Source organism: Bos javanicus, chromosome 7 (assembly GCF_032452875.1).
Source record: "Bos javanicus breed banteng chromosome 7, ARS-OSU_banteng_1.0, whole genome shotgun sequence".
In the NCBI taxonomy this organism is placed as follows: Eukaryota; Metazoa; Chordata; class Mammalia; order Artiodactyla; family Bovidae; genus Bos; species Bos javanicus.
The window spans coordinates 40,218,277-40,236,300 of record NC_083874.1 but is presented as its reverse complement, the minus strand read 5'-3'; the positions used below and the strand labels follow the sequence as shown (position 1 = coordinate 40,236,300).

The window sequence follows — 18,024 nt, the reverse complement described above, 5'->3', positions numbered from 1 at the left end:
ATACTAAGTAATACTTGTTATTGTTCAGTCACTAAGTGATGTCTGACTTTTTCTGACCCCATGGACTGTAGCATGCCAGGCTTTCCTGCCTTCACCATTTCCTGGAGTTTGCTCAAACTCTTGTCCATTGAGTCAATGATGCCATCCAACCATTTCATCCTCTTGTCACTCCCCTTCTCCTGCTGCCCTCAGTCTTTCCCAGCATCAGGGTCTTTTCCATTGTGTCCGCTCTTCGCATCAGGTGACCAGAGTTTTGGAGCCTCAGCTTCAGCATCAGTCCTTCCAATGAATATTCAGAACTTATTTCCTTTAGGATTGACTGGTTTGATCTCCTTGCAGTCTAAGAGACTCTCAAGAGTCTTCTCTCACACCACAGTTTGAAAGCATCGGTTCTTCAGCACTCAGCTTTCTTTATGGTCCAACTCACATCCATCCATACATGACTGCTGGAGAAGCCATAACTTTGACTATACAGAACTTTGTTGCCAAAGTGATGTCTCTGCTATTTAATATGCTGTCTGTGTTTGTCATAACTTTCCTTTCAAGGATCAAGTGTCTTTTCATTTCATGGCTGCAGTCACCATCCACAGTGATTTTGGAGCCCAGGAAAATAAAGTCTGTCATTGTTTCCATTGTTTCCCTATTTGCCATGAAGTGATGGGATTGGATGCCATGATCTTAGTTTTTTGAATGTTGAGTTTTAAGCCAACTTTTTCACTCTCCTCTTAGAGCCTCTTTAGTTCCTTTGTGCTTTCTGCCATTAGGGTGGTATCATCTGCATATCTGGGTTATTGATATTTCTCGTATTTCACATGTTAGTAAGGTAGTCCTAAAAATCCTTAAAGCTAAGCTTCAACAGTACGTGAACCAAGAATTTCCAGATGTACAAGCTGGATTTAGAAAAGGCAGAGGAACTAGTGACAAAATTGCCAGCATCCATTGGATCATAGAACAAGCAAGGGAATTCCAGAAAAACGTCTATTTCTGTTTCATTGACTACGCTACAGCCTTTGACTGTGTGGATCATAACAAACTGTGTAAAGTTCTTAAATGGCAATATCTTGTGAAAATATACAGTGTCACAACTAGCGAGTTGACATGGATACATAAAGGATACAGGTCATTTGCTTCATTGGAGAATCCTTCATTTTGCCTTTTATAACCAAACCCACTTCTCTTTTACACCATGCTCTCATCTTTCTCTGACAACTATTAACTTGTTTTACATCTCTGTAATGCTTACTCCTTAGAAGAAAAGTTATGACCAACCTAGATAGCATATTGAAAAGCAGAGACATTACTTTGCCAGCAAAGGTCCGTTTAGTCAAGGCTATAGTTTTTCCAGTGGTCATGTATGGATGTGAGAGTTGGACTGTGAAGAGAGCTGAGCGCCAAAGAATTGATGCTTTTGAACTGTGGTGTTGGAGAAGACTCTTGAGAGTCCCTTGGACTGCAAGGAGATCCAACCAGTCCATTCTAAAGGAGATCAGCCCTGGGTATTCTTTGGAAGGAATGATGCTAAGGCTGAAACTCCAGTACTTTGGCCACCTCATGCGAAGAGTTGACTCATTGGAAAAGACTCTGATGCTGGGAGGGATTGGGGGCAGGAGGAAAAGGGGACAACAGAGGATAAGATGGCTGGATGGCATCACCGACTCGCTGGACATGAGTTTGAGTGAACTCTGGGAGATGGTGATGGACAGGGAGGCCTGGCGTGCTGCGATTCATGGGGCCGCAAAGAGTCGGACGTGACCGAGTGACTGGACTGAACTGAACTGAACTGAACTGAATGTTGCCGTTTCAAGAAAATTATATGAATGGATTCATACAGTATGTAACATTTGGGAATTTACAGCATAATTCTGTGGAGCTTCAGCCAGGGTTTTGCATGTATCAGTAGTCTGTTCCTTTTTTAGTACTGAGTAGAATGTCTTGGTATGGCTATACTACAGTTTGTTTAACCAGTCACCCATTGAAGGACATTTTGGTTGTTTCTAGTTGGGGCTCTCTTGCTGATCCTGCTCACAGTGCCAATTGTCTCCCTTTTCACACTGTCCACACTGTTCGCTGAACCCAGGGTAGGCAAGGCACAAGCTAAGAGGCTGGAAGAAGACTTGAGGAGCCATAGGAACTGCAGACATGTTTATTCTTTCCTGGCTGGCATGGCAGCCATAATATAGCCTCTCTCCTGGCTGTTGTGGGAGCCATAGCAGCAGCCACAATGTAATCATAATGTAGCCATAACAGAGCCATAATATAATCTCATATACCATAATCATGATGTTCCTCCAGCATGGCCCCAATGTAGCAGCAGCCAGAGTTTTTCATGGTGAAGCTCATACAGGGATACCCCACAAAGTAGCCAAGGGAGTACCTCATGAGTGCATGTGCAGTGCTATAAAAATGATTTCAACTGTTAATAGTCATTATTTACAAAATGTGGGGCGAGAGAGCCTGAACACAGCCATCTTGGCTCATTTGCTCTCTCCTCACAGAGGCCATTTTGCATAAAGCTGCTGTAAACATTTGTGTACAGGTTTTGTGTGAATGTCAGTCTTTGTTTCTTTGGGATAAATGCTCAGGCATGCAGTTGTTAGGTTTAATGGGAAGTGTATATTTAGTTTTGTAGGGAAACTTTTATTTTCCAGAGTAACTTCCTTTTCAAGAGTAACGGTTCCATTTTGCATTCCTGTGAGCTATGTATGAATAACGACATTGTCTACATCCTCTCACTGTTCATTATTGTCACTTTTTTTTTTAGCCATTCTGATAAGTGATATTGTGGTTTAAATTTGCATTTCCCTCAAGGCTAATAAAGTTGGGTATCTTTTCCTATGCTTCTCCACTATCTGAATATCCTCTTATGTGAAATGTTTCTTTATGACTTTTGCCCATGGTTCTAATTGGACCATTTACTTTTTTACTATTGTTTTAAGAACTCAATATATATTTGTCCTTTGTTGGATATGTGTTTTGCAGATTTTTCCTCTTACTCTGAAACTTGTCTTTCCATCCCTTTAACAGAGTTTTTAACAGAGCAAAAGTGTTAAATCTGGATTAAGTCCAGGTTGTTAGTTTTTCCTTTTAAGTATCAGGCTTTTGGTATAAAGTCTAAGAACTCTTGGCTTAGTATTAGATCCCAAAGATTTTCTCCTATTTTTTCCTAAAAGTGAGATAGTTTCACATTTTACATTTGAGTCCTTTTTACCTTTAATCCATGATCTGTGATCCATTTACATTTAAGTCCATGACCTCTAATTTTGTATAAATGTGAGACTGAGGTCAAGGTTCATATTTTTTACCAGTGGATGTCCAGTTGCTCCAATACCATTTGTTGAAAAGGCTGTCTCTCCCCCACTGAATTGCTTTTGTCCCTTTGTCAAAAATCTGTTGAGCATATTTGTGTGAGTCTTTTCCTAGGTTCTCTATTCTGTTCCATTGATTTATTTGTCTCTTTCTCTGCTAGTACTGTACAAGTTTGATTACTGTAGCTATATGCTAAGTCTTAAAGTTGGGTAGATTGATTCTTTTATTTTATTCTTTCTTTTTCAAAATTATTTTAGCTATTTTAATCCCTTTGATTTTAGCTATTTTAATTCTTTTCTCTGTAAATTTTAGAATAATCTTGTCCATGACTACAAAGGATCTTACTGATATTTTGATAGGGATTTTGTTAAACCAACCTATATTTCAGTTTGGGGAACATGGGCATTTTTATCATCTGAGTCTTCCAATCTGTGAATGCAATATTGTTCTTCATTTACTTTTTTAAACATTTATTTCATCACTGTTATATAAATTCTTAGATTATACATTTTCTATGTGTTTTGTTAGATTTAGACCTAGGTACTTCACTTTATCAGCAGTTGTAAATTATAATATATTTAAAATTGTGGTGACAACACATTTATTTATAGGATAAGAAACATACTTGATTCTTGTAAGTTTATTTTGTATTCTGAGACCATGCTAGAATCATTGGTGAGTTTAAGAAGGGTTTTGGTGGGGTTTTGGTTTTTGTTTTTAATTTTAAGCAGTTCTGGATTTTCTGTACAATTATGTCATCTGCAAATTAGGGCAGTTTTATTTCTTTCTTTTCAGTTTTTATTCTTTTATTTCCTTCTCTCGCCCTATTCCACTGGATAGAACTTCCAGCATACTGTTGAATAGCAGAGGCGGGAACAAATCTCCATCCTTGCCCTATTCCCCATCTTGAGGGGAAAGCATTTAGTCTTTCACAGTTAAACATGTTAGCTGTAAAATTTAAATAAATTCTCTTTATCAAGTTGTTCAAGTTTCTTAATTCCTGTTTTTCTGGAGTTTTTATTATGTGTGACTGTTGAATTTGTCAAAACCTTTCCTTTATCAGTTGATATGATTATTTGAATTTTCTTTAGACTGTTAATATTGTGGATTGTATTGATTGACTTTTGAATTTGAACCAGCTTTTCATCCCTGGAATAAATGCTTTCTTGTCATTCATGACTTCTTGATGTGAAATTCTCTTTATATATTGCTGAATTTTATTTGCTATTATGTCATTAAGGATTTTTTATTCTTTATTCATGAGAGATGTCTGTCAGTGGTTTTTGTTTGTTTTCTTTACTGTCTTTGCCTAAATTGGCCAGGGTAATACTAGCTTCTGAAGATTAACTGTAAAGTGTTCCCTCTTCTTGTTTTCTAAAAGAGATGGTGTAGAATTAGTGTTCATTCTTTGAATGTTTGGTAGGATTCTTTAGGGAAACTACATGAACTATAAAGATTTGAGGGTGGAGTGGGGTGTGTGTGCTATTTTAATTATAGATTCAACTTCCTTAATGGTATAGGACTGGTCATGCTATCTATTTCACAATGGATGAGTTGTGGTAATCTGTGTTTTTCTTTTCCTTTTTAAAAAATATTTATCTATTTATTTGGCTGCATCAGATTTTAGCTCCAGCATGCAGGATCTACATTGCAATGCAAAAGCTTTAGTTATGGCACATGTGCTCTAGTGTTTGTGGGCTCAGTTGGCCCCAAGGCATGTGAAATTTTAGTTCCCTGACCAGGGATCAAACCTGTGTCTCCTTCATTGGAAGACAATATTCTTAACAGGTAAACCACCAGCTGCTGCTACTGCTGCTGCTAAGTCGCTTCAGTTATGTCCGACTCTGTGCAACCATAGACAGAAGCCCACCAGGCTTCCCCATCCCTGGGATTCTCCAGGCAAGAACACTGGAGTGGGTTGCCATTTCCTTCTCCAATGCATGAAAGTGAAAAGTGAAAGGGAAGTCACTTAGTCGTGTCTGACTCTTAGCGACCCCATGGACTGCAGCCAACCAGGCTCCACCGTCCATGGGATTTTCCAGGCAAGAGTACTGGAGTGGGGTGCCATTGCCTTCTCTGGTAAACCACCAGGGAAGTCCCCAAATGTAAGCTTTTCTTATGTAAGCATTTTCATGCTATCCTGCTTTAACAACATCCCACAAATTGTAGTACAGTGTGTTTTTGTTTTATTATCAATCACTTTAGTGTATTTTTAAATTCTCTTGAGCCTTATTCTTCACCATACTTTAGAAGTGTGGTGTTCAGTTTCCAAAGATTTGAAAATTTTCCTTTTATGTTTCTATTATTGATTTCTAGTTCAATTTCATTGTTTTCAGAGAACATATTGTATGATTTCAAATTTGTTGGGAGTTTCTCCTCTTCTTCCAGGATTTTGATGATCCAGTATAGGGTTGTCTAGTTTATATTCTGTGAGCATTTAAATTAAAAAAATGTTGCAGTTGTTGAGTGAAGTAGTGTATAAATGTTGCTTAGATCTTATTTTTGATGGTGCTATTCAGTTCTATATTCACACTTCTTTTCTTTTTTAAAAAAGTTGCTTTTTTTTTTTGACTTTACTGGATCTTTGTTGCTCAGTTTGATTCAGTAGCTTGGTTCTGTCTGACTCTTTGCAACCCCATGGACTAGAGCATGGTCCATTACCAACTCTGAGAGCTTGCTCAAACTCATGTCCATCAAGTCGGTGATGCCATCCAACCATCTCATCCTCTGTCGTCCCCTTCTCCTCCTGCCTTCTATCTTTCCCAGCATCGGGGTCTTTTCAAATGAGTCAGTTCTTCCCACCAGGTGGCCAAAGTATTGGAGCTTCAGCTTCAGCATCAGTCATTCCATTGAATATTCAGTGTTGAATTTCTTTAGGATTGACTGCTTTGATCTCCTTACAGAACGAGGAACTCTCAAGAGTCTTCTCCAACACCACAGTTCAAAAGCATCAATTCTTTGGCATTCAGCTTCTTTACAGTCCAACTCTCACATCCATACATGACTACTGGAAAAACCATAGCATTCACTAGGTGGACCTTTGTCAGCAAATTAATACCTCTGCTTTTTAATATGCTATCTAAGTTGAACATAGTTTTCTTCCAAGGAGCAAGTGTCTTTTAATTTCATGGCCACAGTCACCATCTGCAGTGATTTTGGAGCCCAAGAAAATAAAGTCTCTCACTATTTCCATTGTTTCCCCATCTATTTGCCATGAAGTGATGGGACTGGATGCCATGATCTTAGTTTTCTGAACGTTGAGCTTTAAACCAACTTTATCACTCTCCTCTTTCACTTTCATCTAGAGGTTCTTTATTTCTTCTTCACCTTCTGCCATAAGGGTGGTGTCATCTGCATATCTGTGGTTATTGATTTCTCCCAGCAATCTTGATTCCAGCTTGTGCTTCATCCAGCCTGGCATTTCACATGATGTACTCTGCAGAGAAGTTAAATAAGCAGGGTGACATTATACAGCATTGACTTACTCCTTTCCCAATTTGGAACCAGTCTGTTGTTCTATGTCCAGTTCTAACTGTTGTTTCTTGACCTGCAAACAGATTTCTCAGGAGGCAGGTAAGGTGGTCTGGTATTTCCACAGTTTCTTGTGATCCACACAGTCAAAGGCTTTGGCCTAATCAATAAAGCAGAAGTAGATGTTTTTCTGCAACTGTCTTGCTTTTTCTATGATCCAGAGAATGTTGGCAATTTGGTCTCTGGTTCCTCTACCTTTTCTAAATCCAGCTTGAACATCTGGAAGTTCATGGTTCTTGTATCGTTGAAGCTTGGCTTGCAGAATTTTGAGCATTACTTTGCTAGTGTGTGAGATGACTGCAGTTTTGAGGTACCTTGAACATTCTTTAGCATTGCCTTTCTTTGGGATTGGAATGAAATTTTTCAAGTCCAATGGTCACTGCTGAGTTTTTCAAATTTCTGCCATATGGAGTGCAGCACTTTCACAGCGTCATCTTTTAGGGTTTGAAATAGCTCAACTGAAAATCCATCACCTCCATTAGCTTTGTTTGTAGAGAAGGCCTGCTTGATTTTGCATTCCAGGATGTCTGGGTCTAGGTGAGTGATCACAGCATCATGTTTATCTGGGTCATTAAGATCTTTTTTGTATAGTTTTGTGTATTCTTGCCACCTCTTCATAATATCTTCTGCTTTTGTTATGTCCATACCATTTCTGTCCTTTATAGAGCCTATCTTTGCATGAAGTGTTACCTTGGTATCTCTAATTTTCTTGAAGAGATCTCTAGTCTATCCCATTCTATGTTTTCCTCTATTTCTTTGCATTTATCACTGAGGAAGGCTTTCTTACCTCTCTTTGCTATTCTTTGTAACTGTGCATTCAGATGGATATATCTTTCCTTTTCTCCTTTGCCTTTAGCTTCTCTTTTTTTCTCAGCTGTTTGTAAGGCCTTTGCAGACAGCCATTTTGCTTTTTGCATTTTTTTTTCTTGGGGATGGTCTTGATCCCTGTCTTCTGTACAATGTCACAAACCTCCGTCCATAGTTCATCAGGCAGTCTGTCAGATCTAATCCCTTGAATCTATTTCTCACTTCCACTGTATAATCGTAAGAGATTTGATTTAGGTCATACCTGAATGGTCTAGTGGTTTTCCCTACTTTATTCAATTTAAGTCTGAATTTGTCAATAAGGAGTTCATGATCTGAGCTCCCGGTCTTGTTTTTGCTGACTGTATAGAGCTTCTCAATCTTTGGCTGCAAAGAATATAATCAGTCTGATTTTGGTATTGACCATCTGGTGATTTCCATATGTAGAGTCTTCTCTATTAGTCTTTGCCCTGCTTCATTCCGTATTCCAAGGCCAAATTTGCCTGTTATTCCAAATGTTTCTTGACTTCCTACTTTTGCATTCCAGTCCCCTATAATGAAAAGGACATCTTTTTTTGGTGTTAGTTCAGAAGTTCTTGTAAGTCTTCATAGAACCATTCAACTTCAGCTTTTTCAGCGTTACTGGTTGGGGCATAGGCTTGGATTACAGTGATATTGAATGGCTTGCCTTGGAAATGAACAGAGATCATTCTGTTGTTTTTGAGATTGCATCCAAGTACTGCATTTCAGACTCCTTTGTTGACCATGATGACTATTCCATCTCTTCTACGGGATTCTTGCCCACAGTAATAGATATAATGGTCATCTGAGTTAAATTCACCCATCCAGTCCATTTTATTATTATTATTATTATTTTTTGCATCCAGTCCATTTTAGTTTGCTGATTCCTAAAATGTCGACGTTCAGTCTTGCCATCTCCTGTTTGACCACCTCCAATTTGCCTTGATTCATGGACCTGACATTCCAGGTTCCTATGCAATATTGCTCTTTACAGCATCGAACTTTGCTTCTGTCACCTGTCACATCCACAGCTGGGTGTGCTTTTTGCTTTGGCTCCATCTCTTCATTCTTTCTGGAGTTACTTCTTCTACTGATCTCCTGTAGCATATTGGGCACCTACTGGCCTGGAGAGTTCATCTTTCAGTGTCCTTTTTGCCTTTTCATGCTGTTCATGGGGTTCTCAAGGCAAGAATACTGAAGTGGTTTGCCATTCCCTTCTTCAGTGGACCACATTTTGTCAGAACTCTCCACCATGACCCATCCGTCTTGGGTGGCCCTACACAGCATGGCTCATAGTTTCATTGAGTTAGACAAGGCCGTGGTCCATGTGATCAGACTGGTTAGTTTCCTGTGATTGTGGTTTTCAGTCTGTCTGCTCTCTGATGGAGAAGGATAAGAGGCTTATGGAAGCTTCCTGATGGGAGAGACTGACTGAGGGGGAACCTGGGTCTTGTTCTGATGGGTGGGGCCATGTTCAGTAAATCTTTAATCCAATTTTCTGTTGATGGGTGAAGCTGTGTTCCCTCCCTGCTATTTACCTGGGGCTAAACTATGGTGGAGGTAGTGAAGATAATGAGGACCTCCTTCAAAATATCCCATGCCAAGCACTGCTACACTAACTGCCCCAAACCCTGCAACAGGCCACTACCAACCCACACCTCCGCTGGAGACTCCTGGTGCACAGAAGGTTCTGTTTGTGCCCTGCAAGAGTCTATTTCCCAGTCCTGTATAAGTTCTGGCAGTTCTATGGTAGGGTTAATGGCAACCTCCTCCAAGAGGACTTACGCCATACCCAAGTCTGCTGCACCCAGAGCCCCTGTCCCTGTGGCAGTCCACTGCTGACCCATACCTCCATAGTCAGTCAGCTCAGTCATGTCCGACTCTGCAACCCAATGAACCTCAGCACGCCAGGCCTCCCTGTCCATCACCAACTCCCAGAGTCTACCCAAACCCATGTCCATCAAGTCGGTGATGCCATCCAACCAGAGAGTCAGCTCTTTGCATCAGGTGGCCAAAGTATTGGAGTTTTAGCTTCAACATCAGTCCTTCCAATGAACACCCAGGACTGATTTCCTTTAGGATGGACTGGTTGGATTTCCTTGCAGTCCAAGGAACTCTCAAGAGTCTTCTCCAACACCACAGTTCAAAAGCATCAATTAATTCTTCTGTGCTCAGCTTTATTTATAGTCCAACTCTCACATCCATGCATGACTACTGGAAAAACCAAAGCCTTGACTAGACGGACCTTTGTTGACAAAGTAATGTCTCTGCCCTTTAATATGCTGTCTAGGTTGGTCAACTTTCGCTTACTTTCCTTCCAAGGAGTAAGCGTCTTTTAATTTCATGGCTGCAATCACCAGGAGACACTCAAAACAGTTCTGTCTCAGTCTCTATGGGGTCCCTGGGTTCTGGTGTGCACAAGGTTTGTTTGAGCCCTCTGAGCGTCTCTGGCAGGAATGGGGTTTGATTCTAAATGCGAATTCGCCCCTCCTACCCTCTTGCTGGGGCATCTCCTTTGCCCTTGGATTTGGGGTATCTTCTCACAGCTGCTCGAGCACCACACAGCTGCCATTCCAGCGCCTTCTGTCTTGCTGAGGTTTCTCTGACCTTGGGTGCGGGGTACCCGGTCACGGCCACTCCAGCAAAGTTTAGCCGCAGCTCCTGACCTTGGATGTGGGGTATCTCCTCAGTTCAGTGTAGGCTTCAAACTCCTGTGAGAATCTAATGTTGCCACTGATCTGATGGGAGGCAGAGCTCAGGCAGTAATGCAGTGATGGGGAGCATCTGTAAATACTGATGAAGCTTTGCTCACTTGTCCACCACTCACCTCTTAACTGTGTGGCCTGGTATCTAACAAGCCACAGACCGGTACCAGTACATGGCCCGGGCACTGGGGACCCCTGGACCAGGGTGATCAGACATGACCTAGGGGGTGGTAAGGGATGAGGAACACAATCAGTTGTGGAAGACAGAAGATTCTGGTTAAACCACTCTGCTGTGCTAAGCTTAGTTGCTGGTTAAACTGACTTAATGCTGAAATTGGGTTTTATGAGGAAGTGCACAGAGGGCATAGGGGAAGGTTCAGGAGCCTGACTAAAGTTTGATCAAGCAAAGAATTTTTGTCATATAACTTTTTAGTGATAGTGTTGCAGAAAAAATATGGCACACAGGAGAGGATGGTCATGTCCTAGGTCTTGAATGATTCCCTGGGACAGTCCACCAAGTGAGGGTCCTTGGCTTTGTGCAGGAGGGAATACACTAGCAGACCATAGTAAAGTGGAAGCGAGTTTAGAGAAATACACACTCTGTAGATGGGCTTCCTTGGTAGCTCAGGCGGTAAAGAATCCTCCTGCAGTGTGCAAGACCCAGGTTTCATCCCTGGATTGAGAAGATCCCCTGGAGAAGGGAATGGCTACTCACTCCAGTATTCTTGCCTCGAGAATGCCATGGGGTCACAAAGAGTCAGACATGACTGAGCAACTAACACTTTAACTTTCACACTCTGTGGACAATGTGGGTCATTTCAAAAGTTGAGAGCAGCAGCTCCAGAGCATGAGGTCGGGGTCTGGGGAAGTACGAGGCACTGGGAGAAAATACTCCACAGTGTATATGGTCTGGGAAGGCAAGAGTGGCCCTGAGGTGTGATGGTGGTTATTTTTATTAGCTGAGTAACTTCATAGGCTAACGAATGGGAAGATTATTCTAATTTGGGGAAGGAGCAGAGATTTCCAGGAATTGGGCCACCACTCACTTTTTGGCCTTTTATGGTTGTCCTCTGAACTGCCGTGGCCTCTGTGGATATGTCATTTAGATACTAATGTGTTTCAAGAGTGTATAATGAGGCTCAAGTCCACTAGAAGGGAAATCTTCCACCCTCCTGGGCTTAGTTGGTTCTAACCCATTTATATCCTGTTCTGTTGTTAATGGTTGTGTCATAATGGTTGTGCCCTGCCCTCTTCCTTCCTGTCTCACTTTCTCTAGGTATTATACGGAACTTATCCCAATGCTTTACATCCCTTCACCCTTCCCATTTTATAATACGATTGATTTAAATATTTTTTCTGCATACATTAAGAACCATGTCTGATACTTAGAACTATGTTAGACAGTGTTACAACCTTTGCTTCAACTGTCAAACATTATTTAATAAACCTAAAAAGAAGAAAAGCCTATTGTCTTTGCTCATATTTTGGCTTAACATTTTCTTCCTTTCTTATGTTCCACAATTCCTTTTATTGTTTCCTTGTTTCCCTTCTGTTTAGGGAACTTTCTTTAGCCATTCTTTTAAGATAAATCTGCTGGTGGCAAGTGTAACTATTTTTTATTCCTCTGGGAATGTCTAGATTTTCCCTTCACTCCTGAAGTATATTTTCATCAATATAAAATCTACAGTTGACAGTTATCTTTCAGCACTTGATAAGTACGTTTCGTGCACAGTTTCTGACCAGAAATCTGCTATCACATGAATTTCCTTTCTTCCTATAGGAAAGATCCCATTTTTTAAAATTTTGTCTTTAGGTTTCAGAAGTCTCTTATGATGTATCTTCTGGGTCCTTCACTATCTCCTGGAGTTTGCTCAAATTCATGTCCATTGAGTTGGTGATGCTATCTAACCATCTTATCCTCTGCTGCCCTCTTCTTTTGCCTTCAATTTTCCCCAGCATCAGGGTCTTTTCCAGTGAGCTGGCTCTTCACATCAGGTGGCCAAAGTATTGGAGCTTCAACACCAGTCCTTCCAATCAATATTCAGGACTGATTTCCTCTAAGATCTACTGGTTTGATCTCCTTGCAGTCCAAGGGACTCTCAAGAGTCTTCTCCAACACCACAATTCAAAAGCATCGATTCTTTGGCTCTCAGCTTTCTTTATGGGTCCCACTCTCACATCCCTAAGTGACTACTGGAAAAACCATAACTTTGATTGTGGACCTTTGTTGGCAAAGTGATGTCTCTGCTTTTTAATAAGCTGTCAAGGTTTGTTATAGCTTTTCTTCCAAGGAACAAGCGTCTTTTAATTTCATGGCTGTAGTCACTTTCTGCAGTGATTTTGGAGCCCAAGAAAATAAAATCTGCCACTGTTTCTACTTTTTACCCATCTATTTGCCATGAAGTTATGGGACTGTGTGCCAGGATCTTACTTTTTGGAATGTTGAGTTTTAAGCCAGATTTTTCACTCTCCTCTTTCATCCTCATCAAGAGGCTCATTAGTTCTTTGCCTTCTGCCTTCAGAGTGGTATCATCTGCATATCTGAGCTTATTGATATTTCTCCTGGCAATCTTGATTACAGCTTGTGATTCATCCAGCCCAGCATTTAGTCTGATGCACTCTGCATGTAAGACATACTCCCTTCCCAATTTTGAACCAGTCTCTTGTTCCATGTCCAGTTCTAACTGTTGCTTCTTGACCTGCATACAGGTTTGACAGGTAAGGTGGTGTGGTATTCCCATCTCTTTAATTGCGCTCATTAAGTACAACTAAAATCCCAGGAAATTATACATTTTTTAAAAACACAGCAAAATCTTAAAGGTGGAGAGAGGAAAACGAGCAGGTAGGCTACCATATTACTGACAGGTGAGGGAACAAATCAAGCTTCCTCCTTAACTTGTCTCCATTGGCTCCAAAGTCAGAGGGCTCCTGAGGGGGGTTGGTAGTTCCTGATACTGGTTGGTAGTTCCTGATATGGTCTCCACTGATGCAGTGGTGGTAGTGGGGAGGACTGTTAGCAGCATCAGGGACGGAAGTTCCAGATCCCTGCTTGGCATTCTCTGAGACCACCCCAGTGGGGGTGTTTAGACACTTCATTGCAGCCTAATGAGGGTGGAAGTTTAGACTCTCACTCACTCCTATTATGAACAAGATTGGAGAGTTTTTTTCTGTGGTGCTTGGCTGGAGTAGAGCAGGTATTGTCTGTCTAGCTACTTTCTCAGTCCTGTGCCTGAGAGAACAGGCTTTTGTTAGGGTTTTATTTGATTTATCTGTGCCTATTGGGGTTTTCATGCCTGGAAAATCCCATGGACCAAGGAGCCTGGTGGGCTACAATCCATGGGGTCGCAGAGAGTCAGACACGACTGAGCAACTTCTGTGTATTGGGGTTTTGGAGTCACTGGCTCCTTCAGCTTCAAGTTTTGATTTAATATATGAGGCCGAAAGAAAAATGAGGGTACTCACCACTGTTGTTCCTCCTGATCCAAGGTTTCTAGCTGGTGTGCCTCTCTTTCTCCACTTTTCATAGTCTGCTGTGTTTGCTTGTTTTTTAATATATCATTTCCTAGGATTTTAGTTTTACTTAGTGGGAGCACTTAAAGAAAGGTATGTCTCCTCCATCTTCAAGAAGGAAACAGAGGTCTCCTCTGCAAATCTGATTTTAAGTGGACCTGTATATTTCCCCCACCCATTCCTCTTATAAAAATTGGCATGATTTTAGAAAAGCAAAACAATATTACATGTTTCCAGTTTTGTGAGATTTCTGAGTGTTTTCATGAATTTCTTTCTTTTCTATTTTTTCTGATTTCTTTCATATTTCATCAATAGTGTCAGTTACTATCTTTTCCTTATCAATTTCTCATATGGAGAGACTTCCCAAGGAGGGGGAAAATAAAACTTTTTCCTCTACTTTCTAAGGTTTAGTGGCCAGGAAACTGCAAATTGAACTAATAGAAGACAGATTAACAGGTGAAAATTTTTTATTTTGTATGCCTATGGGATGCCTTACCAGATCCAGAGATTTATATACCACTTTAACCACGTGTGTGTGTGCTCAGTCATGTTAGACTCTTTGTGATCCCAAGGACTGTAACCCACCAGGTTCCTCTGTCCATGGAATTTTTCAGGCAAGAATACTGGGAGTGGGTGGCCATTTCCTCTTCCAGGGGATCTTCCTGTCGCAGGGATCAAACCGGAGTCTCTTGTGTCTACTGCTGCTGCTAAGTCACTTCAATCATGTCCGACTCTGTGCGACCCCATAGACGGCAGCCCACCAGGCTCCCCCTTCCCTGGGGTTCTCCCCGCAAGAACACTGGAGTGGGTTGCCATTTCCTTCTCCAATGCATGAAAGTGAAAAGTGTAAGTGAAGTCACTCAGTCATGTCCGACCCTCAGTGACCCCATGGACTGCAGCCTGCCAGGCTCCTCCGTCCATGGGATTTTCCAGGCAAGAATACTGGAGTGGGGTGCCATTGCGTTCACCAGCAGGCAAATTCTTTACCACTGCACCACCTGGGAAACCCATTTTAACCACAGGCAGTTCATTTATGGAGAAATGACAAGAGGATTTTGAGCTTCAAGGGCTAATAAATTGTGGGAAGGTAGATATGTAAACTAATGGAAGATAAAGATGATTTAGTTAAGTTCACTATGCTGTCTCTGGGCTGATAAGAGTCTAGAATTCTGTCTGGTGATTAAGTCACCTTACCTCCCTGGTAGGAGGGGAGGCGTACTTTCACAGAGGAACATTTATGACCTGCCTTTAGGCAAATGGGGGGAGGGTCCTTTTTTTTGCAGTCTTTCTGTTTATCCATTCCCTACAACTCAAAGATCTTTGGGCCAAAGCAGTGTATTTCAGGGCGGCGTATTTCCTTTAAGACCAATAATAATTTCTCTCCTGCAGGCCCTTGAGAGGAGAGCCTGTGACTTCCTGAGCCTTGTCTTCCATTCTGTGGAACTTATCTTGAAGGACAGATTTCTCTCCCCCACTGGCCTCTGGCTAGCAATAAAACCCCTTGAGAAATGTGAGCTCTCAGGTTCCACCCTAGACCTGCAGAGGCAGAATGTGCATTTTTACCAAGGTGCTTGAGTGATATGTATCCAAGTTTGAGAAGTCCAGTTCCAAACTGATTCAGCCTTAGAAAGTTTTGATTTTTTTTTTTTTTTCTTGCTGCACTGCACACCATGCAGGATCTTAGTTCCCTGACCAGGGATTGAACCCATTCCCCCTGCAATGAAATCAAGGAGCCTTAACCACTGGACTGGCAGGGAAGTCCCTGAAATATTGTGTTTATTTTTATTTTTAACTTTTTCTTTGGCATTGATATCAATTTTGGGGAAGATTGCCAGGATAGTAGACTTGCAAAGAGCCTTACTTTATTTATTTGTAATTTATTATATTTTTATTTTTGGCTGTGCTGAGTCTTCATTGCTGCCAGGTTTTCATCTAGTTGTGGTGCACAGACTTCCCATTGCAGTGGCTTCTCTTGTTGCGGAGCATGGGCTATAGGGCATACAGGCTTCATGTGGGCTTAGCAGTTGCAGCTCCTGGGCTCTAGAGCACAGGTTCAATAGTTGTGACACATGGACTTAGTTACTGTGCGGATCAGGGATGGGACCCATGTCACCTGCATAGGCAGGCGGACTCTCTACCACTGAGCCACCAGGGGAGCCCTGGTCTTTGCTTTAATTCCCCCATCCTCGGTCACTTTCTCTCGCTTGTCCCTCCCTCTCTCCCACTGTCTTTCTGTCTCTGCCTCACCTCTACCCACCCCCTCCCCCATTTTTTTTTCCCCAGAATTTTTAGGGAGTTATATGTAGAAATTCTACCCCTTTTATCACTTTGTTCATGCCAAGGGGGTATATTTCCTAAAAGCCAGGGCAGTTCCTTGCATAACCATAATGCAGTTACTACATTCTGGAAATTCAGCATTGAAATAGTAATCTTAGACCGTCATGCTTCCCAATTAGTTGTCCTGTGTCTGACATTCTCTCCTTGGAATTTCAGTGTTTGCACAGTGTCAACAGTTCTGAAGGGTGAAGACTAGTCATACTGCAGACTCTGCTTGGATAGGTTTTAACTCACATTGAGATTCAGGTTGCATGTTTTGGTGGAAGTGCCAAGCTGGGTAGTGTCTTTCCCCGTGTGGCATGTTTTGGCCATTGAAGTGGTTTTCCCTATATGGGTGATGCCAACTCTGACCTCAGGGGTAAGGATCTCAGGTGATTTTTAATGTGACCCACATATGTAGAATTTATGTATAATTGTTACATAGGTATTTTTTAATATTAATGTTGTTTTTAAATCTTTGTTGAAATGATGGCTGAAGATGGTCTCTATATTTTCACTTTTTTTAATCTAGTTTTTGTGCTATAATTTGCATACAACACACCTATTTTTGGACATGAATCTGAGTAAACTTTGGGAGATAGTGGAGGAGAGGAGCCTGGCATGCTATAGTCCATGAGGTTGCAGAGTCAAGACATGACTTAGCGACTGAACAACAACAACACCTGTTTTAAATGTAAAGTTTAGAGAGTTTTTGACAACTGTCTACCCATGTAACCATTAACCAATCAAGATATAAAACATCTCCATCATCCTAGGAGTTCCCTGTGTCCTTTTGCATGCTCTTTTTCCCAGACCAGCATTGATTTCTTTTTTGTCACAATAAGGTTTGTTCTTGTTTTAAATTTTTATATAAATGGAATCATATAGTATGTATCTTTGGAGTCAGGCTTCTCTTTCTCAGCCCAGTGATTTAAGCATCATTCATCCTGTGTGTATTAGTAGTTTGTCCCTTCTTATTGCTGAGTAGTATTCTGTTGTATAACTGTGTCACAGTTAGTTTATCCAGGGTAATTCTCTGGCAGTCCAGTGGTTAAAACTCCCCTCTCACTGTAGAGGGCCCACACTGGTCAGGTAACTAAAATCCCACAAGCCATATAGTGTGGCCAAAAACAAACACACATAGTTGCTTTATCCACTGACCTGTTGGTGAATATTTGGGTCACTTCAGCTTTTGAATGTTATGAATGAAGCTTTTATGAACCTTCATATGCAAGTCTTTTTGTGAATATATGTTTTCCTTTCTCTTGGGCAATTACCTAGGAATGAATATGGTATATACACTTGCCATAGGGGAAGTGTATATAATGAATTATAGAACTGGCTGTTTTCTATAGTGATCTAACCACTTATACTCCTACCTGCAATGAATATGAGTTCCAGTTTTTACATTTCTTCACCATAACCTGGCACTGTCATTTTTAAAAACATGTATTTTGGTTATTGAAATGGATATCTTAATGTGGTTTTGATTTGTACTTCTCTGTTGACTAATGAAGTTGGGTATCTTTTCATGTGCTTGTGCATCATTTCTGCATCTTTTTGGAAGTGTCCAAATGTTTTCCTGCTCATCGGGTTGCTTGTCTTTCTGTATTTTAGAAACTTTTTAAAGCATATATGTTCTAGATTAAGTCCTTTGTCAGATACATGTATTGAAAGTATGTTTTACCAGTCTTCAGCTTGCCTTTACATTGTTTTAATGATCTTGAAGATCGTAGCTTCCCTGGTGGCTCAGATAGTAAAGCATCTGCCTGCAATGCGGGAGACCTGGGTTTGATCCCTGGGTCGGGAAGATCCCCTGGAGAAGGAAATG

General features: G+C 41.2%; 1 protein-coding gene across 2 annotated transcripts in view; it reads left to right on the top strand.

Annotated features, from left to right (window-relative positions):
• The window catches only part of ZNF496 (zinc finger protein 496), a 45,999-nt gene that overhangs the window by 10,275 nt on the left and 17,700 nt on the right, over positions 1-18,024 (top strand). The gene's annotated exons all lie outside the window — the stretch shown is intronic.